Raw genomic sequence first — 17,406 nt, forward strand, 5'->3', positions numbered from 1 at the left:
GGTATGCTTTAAGGAATTAATCCCAAAACATCCCATGGCTCAGTTCAGATAATTCTTCCACCACCCCCATTCCCCGTTTTATGCCCACAGGGCCAGAATCCTATAACTATAATGCTCCGAGAAATGACGGCGAGGCTGCATTAGTGGTGTGACTCTGGGAGGAAGTGTGAGTGATGCATTCCTCATGGCTCCTATTAATAATGTCACACGAGGCCAGCAATAAGCAGCTGCAGACGACATTGTGCTTCCTGGAGAGGCGGGGAGAGGTTCTCCTTCTCATGCTGCTCAGTAATCATCAACCTCAGGTTGTCTGATCCCCAGGACTATGAGCTCAGCCCTGCGCGCCCATTCACCATCACAGTCTCATGTATTCCTATCATCCGGGTGTATAGTATTATAGCAGCACTGACACAACGTGCACATGAAAGCAACATCTGGTAAACAAGCCATGAAATAGGGGGCAGGAGAGAGGTGGGGACACAACCAGGCTGCTGTCATTTCATTTTGTTCTATTACAAAAAGCCAGGAGCTGCAGTTCTTTCCAGCAAAAGCCAGGAAAGCAAAGAGGCTGATGACAAGCAAAGGCTGCACCAGGGGCTGCGGTGTTGGTAAGTCACTGGATTCCTATTCTTATCCTTTATATGACGCTTACTTTGCTATGTACTAAGAATCAAATGATAGATTTCTATGTCACCGAAATGCTAAACCGCAAAGATAATATACAATAGTAATAAAGAATGTAAAAATGTATAAGCGTGCAATGAATGAAAGACAGGAGCCTGTCCCCTAGAGCTTACAATCTATGTACGCACTTAGAGGTATTGTGTGCCATGAGAAGAAAGGTATGGGGGAGGGGATGTTATACAATATACGTTATACATCTGGCCCTGAAACTACTAAAGTCAAGTATGGCTACATATTTCTTACTTTTCTGTAGATAACTGATGTTGCCGCAAGGTCCTCTTTCTGTTCCCGTGATTGGTGACATTGGAAAGGACAAGTAATTAAAGGGGAATTTCACTTGTGCAAATAAAGCGCGTGCGAGACACTTTTATAGATGTGAAAATTAGGAATGGGGTTTGTGGTCCTCACATGCATGTATATGGCTGTAACAATAAGTGACGTATATAGATATATACATGGAAATGAGAATGGGAAGAAATCTTAACCATCCACTTTCCCTTCCCCACATCCGCAGATCAATGCTTGTGGGATAAATTTTATACGATCAGGTTAATGTACTGAAGAAATCCAGACTAATATACTTAGATTTACTTTGATGTCCTTTGTATGTTGCATTGTGTGTTTATATACTTTGTATGTATTCATTGAAAAGTTCTCTTAGGGGTTTGGTAGATATAGGTTTTGTTGTAGAATATTCTATAATACATACATATTGTATAATACAACCTTTCAGGGCTATAAGGAGAAGGAGTAATAGAAAGGACGGGGTAGTAGTCTTCTACAGGTTTTGTGAACTGCCTAAAGACATTCAGGAAGATTTATCAAGACTGACATTTTGTACGCCAGTCTTATAAAGGGCTCCACAGACATGCCTGATATATCATGAGCTCCAGCCTCTTGGTAATCCAGACATACAGTACATCTGTGTGCCAGGATGGTAATCCACGTCGGCCAGGATGGTAATCTACACCAAGGAGGGCAGAACAGGGGAAATGTTACATCTTTGGGGCATGAGAGGGTCACATGATAACATATGTACTGGCATGGATGTGTTGCTGGTTTCCCCCATTGAGCTGTCCATGCATATACATATGATCCACCTCTCCGTCCTCCTCTATACGTCTAATATTAACATTTGAATGTGTCTATATATTATTTCTGTCTGTAACAGAGTAGATTCTAAAGTCAATGAAATTCTGCTATAACAGAAATGATCAGATTTGTGATAAAACGAATAGATCTATGAGTACTTGTTAGCATGCTTTCATCCGTATGTCAGATACCATTGTAGTAACCTGTAGCAGTCTTTAATGGCTTAGAATGTCTGAACGAACCTACAAAAATGTTACCCGGCTTGATGTGAATTGTTTCCTGCCTATAGAGGAGCACTGAGGCAGAGCGGGTGAGAGATGGCACCACGTTGTCCTTGTGACCTACATGACCTGAACTGTTCATGGAAACTGCATAGCTATATCATCCTACTTACTCATCAGCAGGCACGTGATAGAGCCATAGCCCATGATATGAAATTCCAGATGCTACTGTATTATGGCAGGTATAGAGGTCTATTCAGCTATATGATACCCAGACAGTGTGGGACGGATGACTTGTGGTTATTGTTGTAATACAGTTTACTGTAAAGGTTGTTAGAAGGCTAGATCATGATCCATTGATAGGACTGGGACCTATGGTGACCAATATGTTGTGTGTCCTAGGTGGGATGGTGGCTCAGTGGTCAGCACTGCAGCCTTGCAGCGCTGGAGTCCTGGGTTCAAATCCTGCCAAGGACAACATCTGCAAGGAGTTTGCATGTTCTCCCAGTGTTTGTAGCAGTTTCCTCCCACACTCCAAAGATATACTGATAGGGGAAAGAAAAAAGAAAAGTCCCCAGGCAGTGTAAACTTAGACAGGCAGTCTGGAAATATGCCAGATTTATCACAATGACTGATGCCGGATGATAAATCTATCCCTAAAGTCTATGTGTTCACTGGATTTACCGGTCTGAACATCATCCAGAGAGAGGGTCTTCAAGCAGTATATAGATATCTATACCTCCCAGCGACACATTGTCCCGTATCAATTATAGTACAGGACACTATGGCAGCACGGATAACTTCTAGGAGTCCTTCTTCTGGGATTCTGCTACAGTCTATACAACCTATTACTTTGCTGACTTTAGGCAAGAAATTTGCACCCAATTTATTCCTTTTACCACAAAACCGCACCCCTTTCATACAAGCCACTCCCAATTGTCAAACCAGTCAAAAAAAATGTTCTCACACAAAACAAGTTGAGATGTGGTAAATTCTGTAATGTATTGACCTCCATGCACAAAACTGTAGTGACAGTCTGTGTAGTATCCGTGGATAGTAGACTGAGCCATTCTTTTCTATGGCCCCATACACAAGAGTGTTTTTCATGGTGCCATGTGGTGGGCTATGAGCCCAGATGTGTGAACAGAGCTGTAATTGTGTATGTAAGACCACTGCTCCATTCACTTCTATGGACCTCATTGATGTATTTATGCTGTTTGTCTGTGCCATATTTTACTGAAGAGTATGGTGTATGCCATGGTAGCGAAATAGACTGGCAGTGCGCCATTATTAGTACAAATTAGAAAGTTTCCATTCACTGATAGGAAGCAGAGATCAAACACATCCGACCTAATAGCGGTTGTATATTGTACAAAATCATGGCGCACATCCTTAGTAAATCTGGCATTTCTTATGAATTTACATATACTGTATATCAAAAACAGCCATGCGGCGACTATATTGTGAAAAAATGGACTGTTTGTGTGAATGTAGCCTAAATTTACAACTTTTTAAAGCAATATTTGACGGGTTACTCTGTAAATCTTCCCCATTTTACACTTCAAAGGGATAAAACTTTTTAGCGTCACATGTGTAACTATATTTACATTAGTCTGGACGACCCCTTTAAGTATTGTGTGGCAGATTCTAATAGCACCAGCTGCATGTCCTTGAGGCTAAGGTCACGTTCACACAATCGTGATAAGAGTGCAGCTGAGGACTGTACGTTTATGGCTAGGATCACACGTGCGCCTGATCTACGTTTGAGGTTTCCGTCCCTGAATCCACAAAAAAATGCAGACTATTCTCTACTCATTTTTCGTCCTTTTTTGGGCGGAAACCCGGCGGACCCGTTATAGTCTATGGGGTCCACAGTTTTCCACGGTTCCGTTTGTCGGGTCCCCAAGCAGATCCTACGAATGGAAACCCAAACGCTGTGTGAACCTAGTATATATCAGTGATTTGTTGTGGCAATAAGCAATGTTACACAAGCCATGACCACGACTTCCTTCTATGTAATGTAATCCATTCAGTAAGTAACAATAGTAAGTGTATCCTCTACTTATTTACCTACTAGTCAGGTTACCTGCAAACAAAAAGAAAAATCACTTACATGTCTTTTACCCCCTCCCCAACAGTACATTGTGATATTACAAAGTATCAGATCATCTGCTGTGTTTCCTTAGATTAAACCACAATATTAAATCTACGATGTCCGAAAAATTCCTTCATCCTTTGCGCATGCACATACTCACACACACATATAAACATGCACATTGTGTGTTTCATTTTTACTATTGTCCTTTACTATTGTTATGGTCAACAAGGTAATATATTACATAGAGCATATTTTTCCTCTATGTACCCTTACTTATCTGCCTACTAGTCATGTTACCTGCAAACAGGTCATTCCCTATACAATAAGAAACCCTACAGGTCTATTACCCCCTCCCCGACAGTACATTGTGACATTACAAAGTATCAGATCAATGGTCTTCTGTGGTGTTTCCTTAGATTTAACCACAATATTAAATCTACGATGTCAGAAAGACTCCTTCGCGCATGCGCACGCACATGACACACACACACATACACGTACACAGTTTGTGTGCTTAATTTTTACTAGTATTCTTTAGTAACTCTATTGTTATGGTCAACAAGGTAATATATTACATACAGCATATTGTTCTGATATCTTAGATTTAATATTGTGGTCACAGAAAACAGAGCAGGCCATTGACCTATTGATCTGATACTTTGTAATGTCACAATGTACTGTCGGGGAGGGGGTAATAGACCTGTAGGGTTTCTTATTGTATAGGGAATGACCTGTTTGCAGGTAACATGACTAGTAGGCAGATAAGTAAGGGTACATAGAGGAAAAATATGCTCTATGTAATGTATTACCTTGTTGACCATAACAATAGAGTTACTAAGGGACAATAGTAAAAGTAAAAATGAAACACACAATGTGTACGTTTATATGGTGTGTGCGCATGCGCAAAGGATGAAGGAATTTTTCAGACATTGTAGATTTAATATTGTGGTTAAATCTAAGGAAACACAGCAGATGATCTGATACTTTGTAATATCACAATATACTGTTGGGGAGGGGGTAATAGACCTGTAAGGGCTTTTTCTTTTTGTTTGCAGGTAACCTGACTAGTAGGTAAATAAGTAGAGGATACACTTACTATTGTTACTTACTGAATAGATTACATTACATAGAAGGAAGCCGTGCTCATGGCTTGTGTAACATTTGTCACATCAGAAGTGATTTGCTTAGCAGACTGTCTTACTTTACTGTTTAGCCTTATCTCTAGGGAACATGGCGATGTCTACCAAGTCCCCCGAGTACATGTAGGTGTTTACAGACTAAGTGGGGCACGTTTATTAAGCTACTTGCGCCTGTTATTGTGTCCTGCACTTTATTTATCAAGCAATTGCGCCATGGGCAACTTTTCTATCTATTATTCTGATCCTCTGGCGGATAAGAGCAACGGACAATGAGCGACATTGTGAACACAGCCTAACAATGACGTTACATATGGGGAACACTATTCATTTTCTTACATATTCCAGAAATTATGTAAAAGTGGAGCATTAATATTATAAATCTGCCATCCAGATTTACATTCAGTAGCCGTGACGGTTGACTTTAGCTTCCATCTGTCATGTGTATTTGCTTAGCGTTCCTTTGGTGACAGTGCTTGTTGTCACAGATCACTTTCTGCTGATACAGAACAGATGAAATCTATAGATGTATACACACAGCTTATCGTATATACAGTAGTGCTCCAAGGTCTGCCAGCAATCTAGATATTGGCTGTATATAGGAAATTGGCTTTACATGTAATTGCTGTATATTGAAGACTTGCTTGTAAGTACAAGCAAGTCCCCAATATACAATAAATACATGTAAAGCAATTTTCCTATATACAGCCAATATCTGACTGTATCTGAAACTTCAACACATGTAGTTTAGAAGAATTATTTGGGTTGAACATGGTAATAAACTGTATTTAGTGTATATTACAGTGACATATACTATATTTATACTATAGGATAACTATTAATAAAACTGTAATTATGTATGTCTAGGTAAATGTAATTATATTATATATTATTATATATTATATTATGTAATTATATATTAGGAAACTAGCAATTCTTGAGTAGACTGCCCTCTTCCATTACCAAACTATATGTACAGACATGGGGTAACTTAGAGGGAAGGAGACATTGAAGCTTCTATGAGGCCCAATAACTAAAGACCGCCATTTCCTCTGAGACCTAGAGACACTTAGTAATAACTATGGATGATTGAAGATGATGTGGAAAACTGACTGCACCTCCATTACTTTACTGGAACATCACAATATCTGCAAATGACATCATTATTATTACTTTGTTCATATGCTGTGATGTCACAGTACAGGGATAATACACACAGTGATGTCGCACTACAGGGATAATACACACAGTGATGTCACAGTACAGGGATAATACACACAGTGATGTCACAGTACAGGATAATACACACAGTGTTGTCACAGTACAGGATAATACACACAGTGATGTCACACTACAGGGATAATACACACAGTGATGTCATACTACAGGGATAATACACACAGTGATGTCACAGTACAGGGATAATACACACAGTGGTGTCACAGTACAGGGATAATACACACAGTGATGTCACAGTACAGGGATAATACACACAGTGATGTCACAGTACAGAGATAATACACACAGTGATGTCACAGTACAGAGATAATACACACAGTGATGTCACAGTTTACATTGTGATCTTTTTGTTTGTACATTATCTGTGTGCTATGATGTTACAGTGGGCATTAACCCTGTACTGTGACATCACTGATTACATTACCCTGGACTGGTACAGTGACATCACTTTGTACATTATTCCTTTACTGTGACATCACTTTGTACATTATTCCTTTACTGTGTATATTAATTACCCCAGTACTGTGACATTATTGTGTATATTATCCCAGTACAGTGACATCACCTTGTGCATTATAATGGTACTATCTATATTATGCCATCATTGTGACATTACCGTATGCCTTATCCTGTACTGTGACATTACTGTGTGCACTATAATGGTACTGTGACATCACTGTCTATATTATGCCTGTATTGTGACATCACTGTCTATATTATGCCTGTACTGTGACATCACTGTGTGCATTATCCTGGTACTGTCACATCACCCTTTTACTGTACCCTGTATCAGCTTGGCAAAATATCTGAGACAGACCATGGTTGCACTAACCTCCTAACAGTGACATTAAGATTGCAAAAACCCTCCCGAAAATGTAATTTTTTTTTATTGTAGATTTTGAAATAATGGCTCCGATAACTCTAGCGGGCACAGGACTCTGCTGCGTTATGTACACTTTATCACCAGCGATCTAATACATTTTAGCCTTAAACCAGTAACATTTTATACTGCCCTGCATTCCCCCTTTCATAACTTTTACAATTTTATGTCAATGTGGCTTTACGAGCCCTTGTATTTTCTGGGCTTTGGGATTAGTTTTCATTCCTTTTTTTTTTTGGAGAAGTCAAAAAAGCAGAAAACAATTCTGGCATCTGAATTTTAATGTTTATGGCGTTTATGACATAGAGTAAATAACGTACTAATTTTATTTTAGCGGTTGTTACAGGTGTGATGATACCAATTGTGTGGGTGAGGGGGTTGTTGTTTTTTTTCATTTTACTTTTGTCAGTAAAATGACTTAAGCCCGGTTCACATCTGCGTTCCTTATTCAGTTCAGGGAGTCCACTTGGGGATCCCTCGATCGGAAACCTATAAGTGGTGAACTAATAAACCACACGGCCCCCATAGACTATAATAGGTCCATGTGTTTTCTGCTCGCTGTCCGCACGAATCATACAAGCAGCGCTTTTCCCTCCGCACTTTTCTAACCTATAAAGTTGCATCCAAATGTACACATGTGCACAACAGTTAGCAAAAAGGTGACCCTACATCATAGACCCCACAGTAAAACTAGTCTAAAAAAAGATGTAACTGCGAAAAATATGGCTAAAAAGGAGAAAAGATACATAACCCCTATTGAGTGTAATACCTATGCCCTGTTGTTGAATAGTTCCCCACTGTTATACATCTGTCTATATACAATACTAACATTTTTATATTACAAATATTTTTCTGCGAGCCCGCAGGATAAGCGATTTCACGGGTTAGTATACTTTATGAATATTTAACCATAGCAGGTGGTTTGTGTAGGAGCTGGGAGGCACATACATTTATAGCATTGGGAGAACTATAATTTTCTCTTCCCCTTTTATGTTCTGTAGTTACAATAGCAGGCTACACGTTAATTTTTCACGTATATTGTGCACAAAGAGTCTAATAAGAGAAGGTAGGTGTCGTCCATTTGCGGCTGGTCTTTTCTTATATCGGAAAGTACAGTCGTCTATCTCAATCTGCTCCAATGTGGTCATAAAAATAACTACAGGTTATACATTTCATCTACATAAATGTACATATACATATAATAATATATATATATATTATACCGTACATATATAAAGAATCCTGATCAACATGACCTAGGAGTAGTCAGTACGATTTTACAATGATACCAGACTAATAGATTTTCCTAGTTATTGGTGCAATGTTTTTTGGATTACATGGTCAGTGCTGGAGTTCTGGGTTCGAATTCAACCAAGGACAACATCTGCAAGGAGTCTTCAAAGACATACTGATAGGGAATATGGATTGTGAGCCCTATATTGGACAGTGATCAACAATATCTGTAAAGCACTGCAGAATTTCATCGTGCTATAAAAGTACGCTAACTACATAAATTTAAGATGTTAGGTAGAAAACAAGGACCAAAGATCCATAGTAGATGCAGATCCGCGCTCGCTGGCAGTAGGATAGAGCAAAACCAGAGCTCCCAAAGAAGACTCTTTATAGAGATTAGTAGAATGAATCAGCACGACGCGTTTCGGGCCAAACTGGGCCCTTTTTCAAGTGCAAGTACGCTTACCCCCAACACCGTTTCACCCTAAGACTTCATCAAGGGAACAAGATGTTGTGATTTCTTTTTTTTCCCATGGTCTATCCTGCTTATGCTCTTCTATACTGTATGACCCTACAGATGTCATGCCCATTCATTGCTTGTTTTCTTCCACTGATCATAACCAGGTTGTTATTTTACTGCCTTCTCTTTTACGTCTATACCTTGAAAGTGTCTTGAAACTTCTCCTGGGTAATGTGACCTCTGGGTCATTTTTTAAAAGTTGAAGAACCAGTCTTGTTGCATGGAACAGATTTTCGGTATCACCCCTGCTGACAGCATTGCCTGGTCTTATATCCTCCTCTTACTATCTCCTGTTAATGTACAGGGCAGGACTCGGCAGGGTTTGGCAGAACGTTTTCATACTTGTTATATTTACATAGTGGATACATTGAAACTAGGTTATGAAATGAAGGGGCGAACACCAGCTAAAGTACTGGCGAGGTGATCGTCTGTTTACAGATGCAGCCAGAAGAACATTGAAAGCTCTTGGCAATTCTGGATCAGTACAACATGATGTAAGTAATGCAATATAAGCTGCTGAAAGGGGTTTTCTGGGAATTTGATGATCTATCCTTAGAATATGTCATCAGTATCAGAATAGTAGGTGTCCGACTCCCACAGACCAGCTGTTTGAAGAGACTGTGGTGTTTGGGGGAATAACAAGTATTGCGCTATACATTGCATAGGGGCTGTGTTTGCTATCACAGCCAAGACACATTCAGTTGAATGTAATGGAGCTAAAAACAGGTTATGTGATGAATGAAGGTGACATCACTGGCCTGTGAAGTGGAAGCGGCACTCACCTTGAGCAGATTGAGAAGCTGATCTGTATAAGGTTTGAGGTTGTCCGACCCCACTAATCCAATATTAACTATTTATCCTTAGAATAGGTCATCAACAGGTAAGGCCTCGTTCACATCTGCATCGGTAATCCAAGTACTTCAAGATTTACTTTCCCGTCTGCATAGCTCGTGTGGAGACCGTGCGGAAAGCACACGGACCCCATTATAGTCTATGTAGTCCGTGTGCTTTTACTGCACACTGCTTGCCAATGCGTTCAGTAGTCCGGTCGGGGGGGAGGTCCCCATGCGGACTCCCAAGAACGGATTACCGACACAGATGTGAACCAGGCTTAAGTCTCAGAAAACCTTTTCAATTGTGTAGTATAATTATGCTTATTAACTTCAACATATTGGAAGGTGAGCAAATACTTTAAAGCGTTTTATTAAATGGGTTATCCACGTCATAATTTTGATGGCTTAGCCTTGGGATAGGCTATAAATATCAGATCTGCAAGGGTCTGACCACCAGAACCCCTGCAGATCATCTGCTCCGGGACAGCATGGCTCCCAGTATTTTTTACAAGCCGGGAGCCATGCTGTTCACTTGTCATCCAAAAGTGTAGCGGTGACTTTAGGAAGTGCAGCACTGACCCTTAGATTTCAATAGCACAGCACTTCACTGCCTAAAGCTATCACTACAATTTGTACGGCGATGTACCAGGAGCCATGCTGTCCCGGAACAGATATTCAGCGGGAGACCCAGGTTTGGTCTCCTATAGATCTAATACTGATAGCCTATCCCAAGGATGGGACTCAATATTAGAAAGTGGATAGCTGGCCATACTCACTTGGAGGTCTCTGTGGCTAAACTATTGGAAGAGGGTATACCAACCCAACAAAGGCTAAAAGGACTGTCTTTAAGCCTCCATTTTTATATTTGATGTACAGTATATGCTCGGAGGAGTGGGACCTATCATTAGGATAAGACAATTTGGCTGCTATAGAATGCACCTCTTTTTTGAGGCTCTGGGATAGTCAAGAGTAGTAAAATATGACATTTTAGGGTATATTGACGCAGAGTTTTTTGGAGCGGATTTTGACACGGAATCCATCTCAAAATCTGGCTCCAAAAACGGCTCCCATTGACTTCAATGGAAGCCGCTCGCTTCTTATTTCCACTAGCTAGTAGCGGAGAAAAGAAACGAGCTGCCCTATCTTGCCATGGATTCCACAACTGACTCAAACATGGCATGGTGAGGCTACCTCCCGGTTAGGACCCTTCTTTAGGCCTAATCCGGATCGGGATGCCGGTGCACTGCAATTTCCACTGTTTGAACATACCCTTATATGACATTTTGTACATTGTCACAAATAACTAGCTGCAGAATATTCTCCATAGTTTGTAAGGCATTTTGGATACATCTATTTTGTTGTTTCTAAATCCAGGACCTCCCGCTGTGTTTTAGATGTTAATTGATGCATTTAGCTGATGATTTCATAAATCTGTTCAGTCCTCAAAGTGACTATCAAGTATGAGAATGTGCGTCTAGATGGCTAGTGATAGGAGAAGGCGCAGGCGATAATTGCTTTTCGAGCAGATGACTAATACATGCATATGACTCATTCATTTTTGGTAATGAGCTGCTATGTCCTGCTGGAGTGCAGCAATGAACACCCCTCCTCCTTCCCCATTATTATGAGCAGGCTCACTGTGTCGTGTGATGTTAGCGGTAACATTATAACAGACTTGTCTTTATCCTTGCTGTATCCTGTGTGTTTGCGTTATATATTTGTGTATACTGCCTAGTGTTCAATGTTGCTTCTAATTTGTGGCCATTTTTTCTGACTAGATCAACAAGGGGCACGGGTCTCCAGTTATAAACCACCTTTCATAAATAAATAGTTCAGGTTAATATATAAAACTTTGTAACCTATCTATTAAAGGAATATGTTTTCTCCTCCACTTTTCAGGCAGTTACTTTCTACACGTTGGTGCATGAAGAGGTGAGGGGGATAGAAAAGACACCCTATATAATTGAACGTTTTTTAATGTTTGTAGATAAGAGGCTGCTAGTGCACAGAATGAGGCAATAAATCAGTTAACCAGCTGTAAGGAGAATCTCACTCCCTCCTCCTATCTCCATAGAGCTCTATGTGTGAGGCTAGAACAGAGACGAATCTTATGTAACCAAGCAGTTAGATTGATGATAAGGAGCTGGAGAATGGCTTAAAAAGTAATGAAGGAAACCAATCTCCTTAATAAGATGTATTACTAAGTTTCCTATATTCACCTATACTATTCATTTAAGTAAAGTTGTTTCTAACGGGAGGTATGCTTTAAGATTTGTCAATACACGCCACAAATGGGCCAATTGGTCAGCTGATGTCTAAAATTTATGCCCACCTATAATTGAAGAACTTGGGCAATATAATATATACAGTATATGTATGTATATATATATATATAGATAGATAGATAGATAGATCGATCGATCAACAAATGCTGATTGGACATTGGCACCGATGTCACTTGGAGGGGTCCTAGCATAGGACTGCTACCTGGGTATACAAGTTTGGGGTTATTCAATGTGTGGGGTCGGCTATAAGTAGCGTAGTCCACCATCTGATCTGAATTCCAGAGGCCATATATTGGGAAGAAACACGTTGAGAATTGTTTTATCTTGGAATGATTTGATCCTGGTCTGACAAGGGGCAATGTTTTACATAGGAATCCCCTTGATACTCCACTTTATTATAGATCATTACTTTTGAACTCCTTTATTAAAAGTTAAGTATTAGCGGTGAATTACTCGCCATACTTGTTTTTCCATTCGTGATCTGTGAAGTGTCACTATGTTATGTTAGACTATGACTTCTTCTAACAATGCAAATGGCTATAATAAATCTAGGCTGACTACAGAAACTCTGCAGAACATTATAAGATATTTTATACACTGCTTTAGTAGGTCAGTCTGCCGGAGGATCAGAACAACTGATCGTAACTTTTTCCTGATTTAATGGATGCAAATGGAAGACTTTCCTTTTGTATCTATTCTTATTACAGATACTGTATGTTTATGTATATTTCTCTATATTTTTCTGAGTATGTATATAAAAGCATGCCTATGTGTATGTACAGTATGCATATTTATTGACCCATGGCGTTGTGGCTGTGGTGCCTGCTATGCCGCACTACCTAAAGGGATGGAAATGGCGGCTGGCTCTCTGGCTTCTTCAGTGTTTCTACAAGTTAGGCTGAACAAGGTGCACACACTGGCAGGTCATGTTGATGTCAGGTATAGAAGTAGTTAACAGAAGTTTTTCAGTAGATTGATGGAATGCATTGGCAACGTTCCATCAGCTTTGGAGTCGCTTGGGGCAACAAACCTCAGCTTTTTCCTTGCACAGGGGTCATGCTCCGCTCACATGGGTCCTACTACTGCAGGAACACTAAGGTTCACAACACTAGCTTTCAGGTAGGCTGCAACCCAAAATGGTTAAAAATTGTCAGAACAGGATGGAAAACCCCTAAAGATGCTGGAGAACCTCCATATGACTTTTTCACTCTGGTGCACTTGAAACATGTCCCCTTATAACATGTGAAGACTGTGCTACGAGCTGCTCGCTTTACAGCCAAAGGGTGCAAGCTCTGTCCTTTTGGAAGAATCATCGTTCCATCAAGGAAGTTCCAGAACAGAAGAGATACAATGACTCTACACGCAGTGAAGACAAAAGTCGTCTGCATTTACATTAAAGCCTGCCAATACTCAGCAAAACACTTCACAAATGCAATGCACAACAAATGACAATAACCGCATATACACAAAGTGTACACAAGCCAAAGACCATCTGTGCGTTTATAAGAGTGCAGGCAAAAAATAGTCACAAGACTCAAACCATGGAGGTTAGCTCTGCTGGTGGTCAACATGCAAGGTAACAATTCACAGTGAAAAGATCCCGGAGAGCGGCTGTGACTGCAATCTCCATGTGTAAATCATTGTGAGTGTGTTAGATTATATCACCAGCACATGTCCTGTTTACATGGAGAGGTATGTTGTTGACAAATCATCACCGTGAAGATGTTATCAGCTCTCGAGTATAAGATCATTTGTCAGCTCATTGCATGGTTTGTAGACTGTTGCCGTTCAAAACACTGGAAAAACACGAGTGGAGAGATTGAAGACTTACCGGTATATTTACCACAACCCGTTTGGAGACTCCATCACAGTGTGCGTCCAAAATCGCAAATTCCTGCAAGTTGGATACCCTAACTATAATTGGGTCTGCTGTTGTAGCGGTCCACCTATACATTGTTCTGCTTATCCAATGAACCAGATCAACGGCTAGACCGACACTAGTGTGTATGTAACGTAAAGGAGACTTGGACTCCAGATTAGTTATGAAGACCAGATCAGAAGCCATTTATTACCACCAAACCAGTCCAAGACATATTCTTTAAATCCCATTAACCCCTTAATTCAATCCCCTTAATCCAAGCAATGTGAACTGGACCAGGAACCCAACCTCAATCACCATAACCTACGGAGAGTGGGTGGGACAAACCTTTGGTGACTAAAACCCAAGTAATGTGGCAATTTCTTGTCCTTGGCCTAATAGAACTTGCTCTCAAGCTCCTTCCCCAACTCAGCCTTTGCACCACAACTCCACCCCTGTCCCTTCCCTAAAGCTATTTATCCATTACCTGAACGTAACCCTATGAACCCCTCAAACAGCTCCATAATAGCCTCCCCTCATTACTCCTTACCAAAATAAAACAGGTATTTATGAAGGGGCAGCCATGTTTTGTATTTTTTTAACAATAGTTATTATCATTGATTATAAATGGAACATACAAGTTCTTCTGCAAAAAAATAAATAAAAAATCATGTGTTTTTACATGTGTTTTTCAGATGTCTTTAGTATGAGAAATTCCAATATCTGAACCCAGCATTCCACTGAGAATTAATAGAGGGGTGCAATCGCTTGGTTGGAAATTAAACCATTTACGAGATTCTTTATTTTTGGTCTGGTAGGGGGCTCACAGACTTTATACAGCTCCGGACCCATCGTGATATAAATCCATCCCTATTCCATAGTACTTTAACATCCCAAGATTTAAAACCCTTTAGTAATATATTTGCTATTATGATATGTAACTTCTATAGTCATTCTCCATTGAATGCTTTACACACATGTAAAATGTGTATACAGTGTTTTTTATCTTTTAACTCCCATTACATGCATTCTGTGTGTCTAATTTTTTTCATCTGCAGACTCTTATTCCAGATGTTCCTACTTTAATAGACGTCCCCTTAACCCCCAAAGGATCACATCCTGTAGCCTGAAGACATGTTTCCTGTTCTAGGAAGACACATGGTTTATAAATATTAAACAGAGCAGGAACTGTGGAAGCTTTGTGCACATCAGCTATCGATTTCTCCATCCTGATCCTGTTAAGTCACTCGTGTGTGTGTGCTCTTATGTCCACTTCATTCATATGATAATGTTGGATTCCTTGTTCATGTTTCTTTTTCAAAATTTGTAGGTAGTGGTGGTGGTAGTCATAGTTGTTGTAGTAGTAGTGGTAGTGGTAGTAGTAGTAGTAGTGGTAGTTGTGGTGGTGGTAGTAGTAGTAGTGGTAGTCGTAGTTGTTGTGGTGGTGGTGGTAGTAGTAGTAGTGGTAGTCGTAGTTGTGGTGGTGGTGGTAGTAGTAGTATTAGTGGCAGTCGTAGTAGTGGTGGTAGTCGTAGTTGTTGTTGTAGTAGTAGTAGTGGTAGTTGTTGTTGTGGTGGTAGTAGTAGTAGTGGTAGTTGTGGTGGTGGTAGTAGTAGTAGTAGTAGTGGTGGTGGTAGTCGTAGTTGTAGTGGTGGTGGTAGTCGTAATTGTTGTAGTAGTAGTAGTAGTAGTAGTCGTAGTTGTTATTATAGTAGTGGTGGTAGTCATAGTTGTGGTAGTTGTAGTGGTGGTGGTAGTCGTAATTGTTGTAGTAGTAGTAGTGGTAGTCATAGTTGTGGTAGTTGTAGTTGTTGCTGTAGTGGTTGTAGTTGTTGCTGTAGTAGTAGTAGTGGTGGTAGTTGTTGCTGTAGTAGTAGTGGTGGTAGTTGTTGCTGTAGTAGTAGTTGTAGAGGTGGTAGTTGTTGCTGTAGTAGTAGTAGAGGTGGTAGTTGCTGCTGTAGTAGTAGTAGTAGTAGTAGTAGTAGTAGTAGTAGTAGTAGTAGTAGTAGTGGTGGTGTTGGTTGTGGCTTCTCTACTAAGTCACACAACCATCCAATGCCAATGGAGTATGTAAGATAATGTGGTTCCTTGTCATGGATTTTCAGTTTGATGTGCTATAGCAGGGGTAGGGAACGTACGGCTCTCCAGCTGTTGCATAACTACAACTCCCAGCATGCATACTTGCTCTGCTGTTCTTGGAAGTGAATGAAGCATGCTGGGAGTTGTAGTTTCACAGCAGCTGGAGAGCCGTACGTTCCCTACCCCTGTGCTATAGACTTGCATATGGATTGGATCCCCATTCAGGAGCTTCATTTCTTGGTTACAAGGAACATTACATAGACCACCCATTGATTTGGATGGGCAGTGTGTAAGGCTTCCCTTCCCCTGTGGTGGTGTAGTTTGCTCCAGACTCTGGATATCTTTAACCATTTTAATAAATTTGAGCTAGAAGATGCAAGAAGGAGATTATAAATGACAACAAATCCAACATCAGTCCAGTATCAACTAAGTCTGTGTTCGTACCGTATATCAATTGTGTCTGGTCAGGTACTTTAGGAGTCAGACACAACTACTAACATTTTTGTGCAGTGAGATATCTGGTGTCAAAACTGAAACCCCGAATCCCAGAAATGAACCTATAGAAAACTGTGGAATAAGATGGGGCCATGTCAACCCAACCTTACTGCCTCTTAGATAAATTTGTATCAATCTATAGGTAAATGGAGTTCCCATGTTAAATGAAGGGGATTATTCGCTGTTACTCTCTGCTCCTCCTTCTAAATAACTGTCAGACTTTTCTGGAGCAGCCACAGAGTAACACGGAAGTGAGGAGTCTATGAGATGACTGCTAGTGTGGTTGTGACTTCACCAGTCCATCGCTGCCTGGTGATCACTCTCCTTGCCGAAGGCTACACTAGTCCTGCAGAGAAACTCCCCCCAGATTAGTTGAACAATGGGGGTATGGGGATATGTTTTTGTGATGCGCTCATTGTCAGGGGACCCGTTTAACAAGTACTGGTTGTCCAGAGCAGTTTTGAAGCCTCAAACAAAACTGCTGATGTCCAGGCAATCCAAGCCCAATTTTCCCATGAGACTTTCTATACCAAATCCTTCCCAGTTATAAAATTTTGATTACAAGTGCCAAGTTGCAGACTATCCTCCATCGTATAATATAATCTAATGTCTTGTCGTCATAGGATGGTAGGCGTCCCTCACTGTGAAGTTCTTACATATATGGAATAGGAGTCTGTGCTTGTTTGAGTGACTGGTTTTGTACATTTTAGTATCTTTTTCTGCAGTATTTTTACATTTTTTTTTTTTTACTTT

At 40.3% G+C, this 17,406-nt stretch overlaps 1 protein-coding gene across 1 annotated transcript in view; it reads left to right on the top strand.

Moving 5' to 3' along the window:
- The first annotated feature begins 263 nt into the window (after positions 1 to 263).
- Positions 264 to 17,406, top strand: part of STAMBPL1 (STAM binding protein like 1) — a 32,529-nt gene continuing 15,386 nt past the window's right edge. The window contains exon 1 of the mRNA XM_075257542.1: positions 264 to 608. The gene's annotated coding sequence lies outside the window, so the exon portion shown is untranslated. The remainder of the gene's footprint in view (positions 609 to 17,406) is intronic.

This window comes from Leptodactylus fuscus, chromosome 10, assembly GCF_031893055.1.
Source record: "Leptodactylus fuscus isolate aLepFus1 chromosome 10, aLepFus1.hap2, whole genome shotgun sequence".
In the NCBI taxonomy this organism is placed as follows: domain Eukaryota; kingdom Metazoa; phylum Chordata; class Amphibia; order Anura; family Leptodactylidae; genus Leptodactylus; species Leptodactylus fuscus.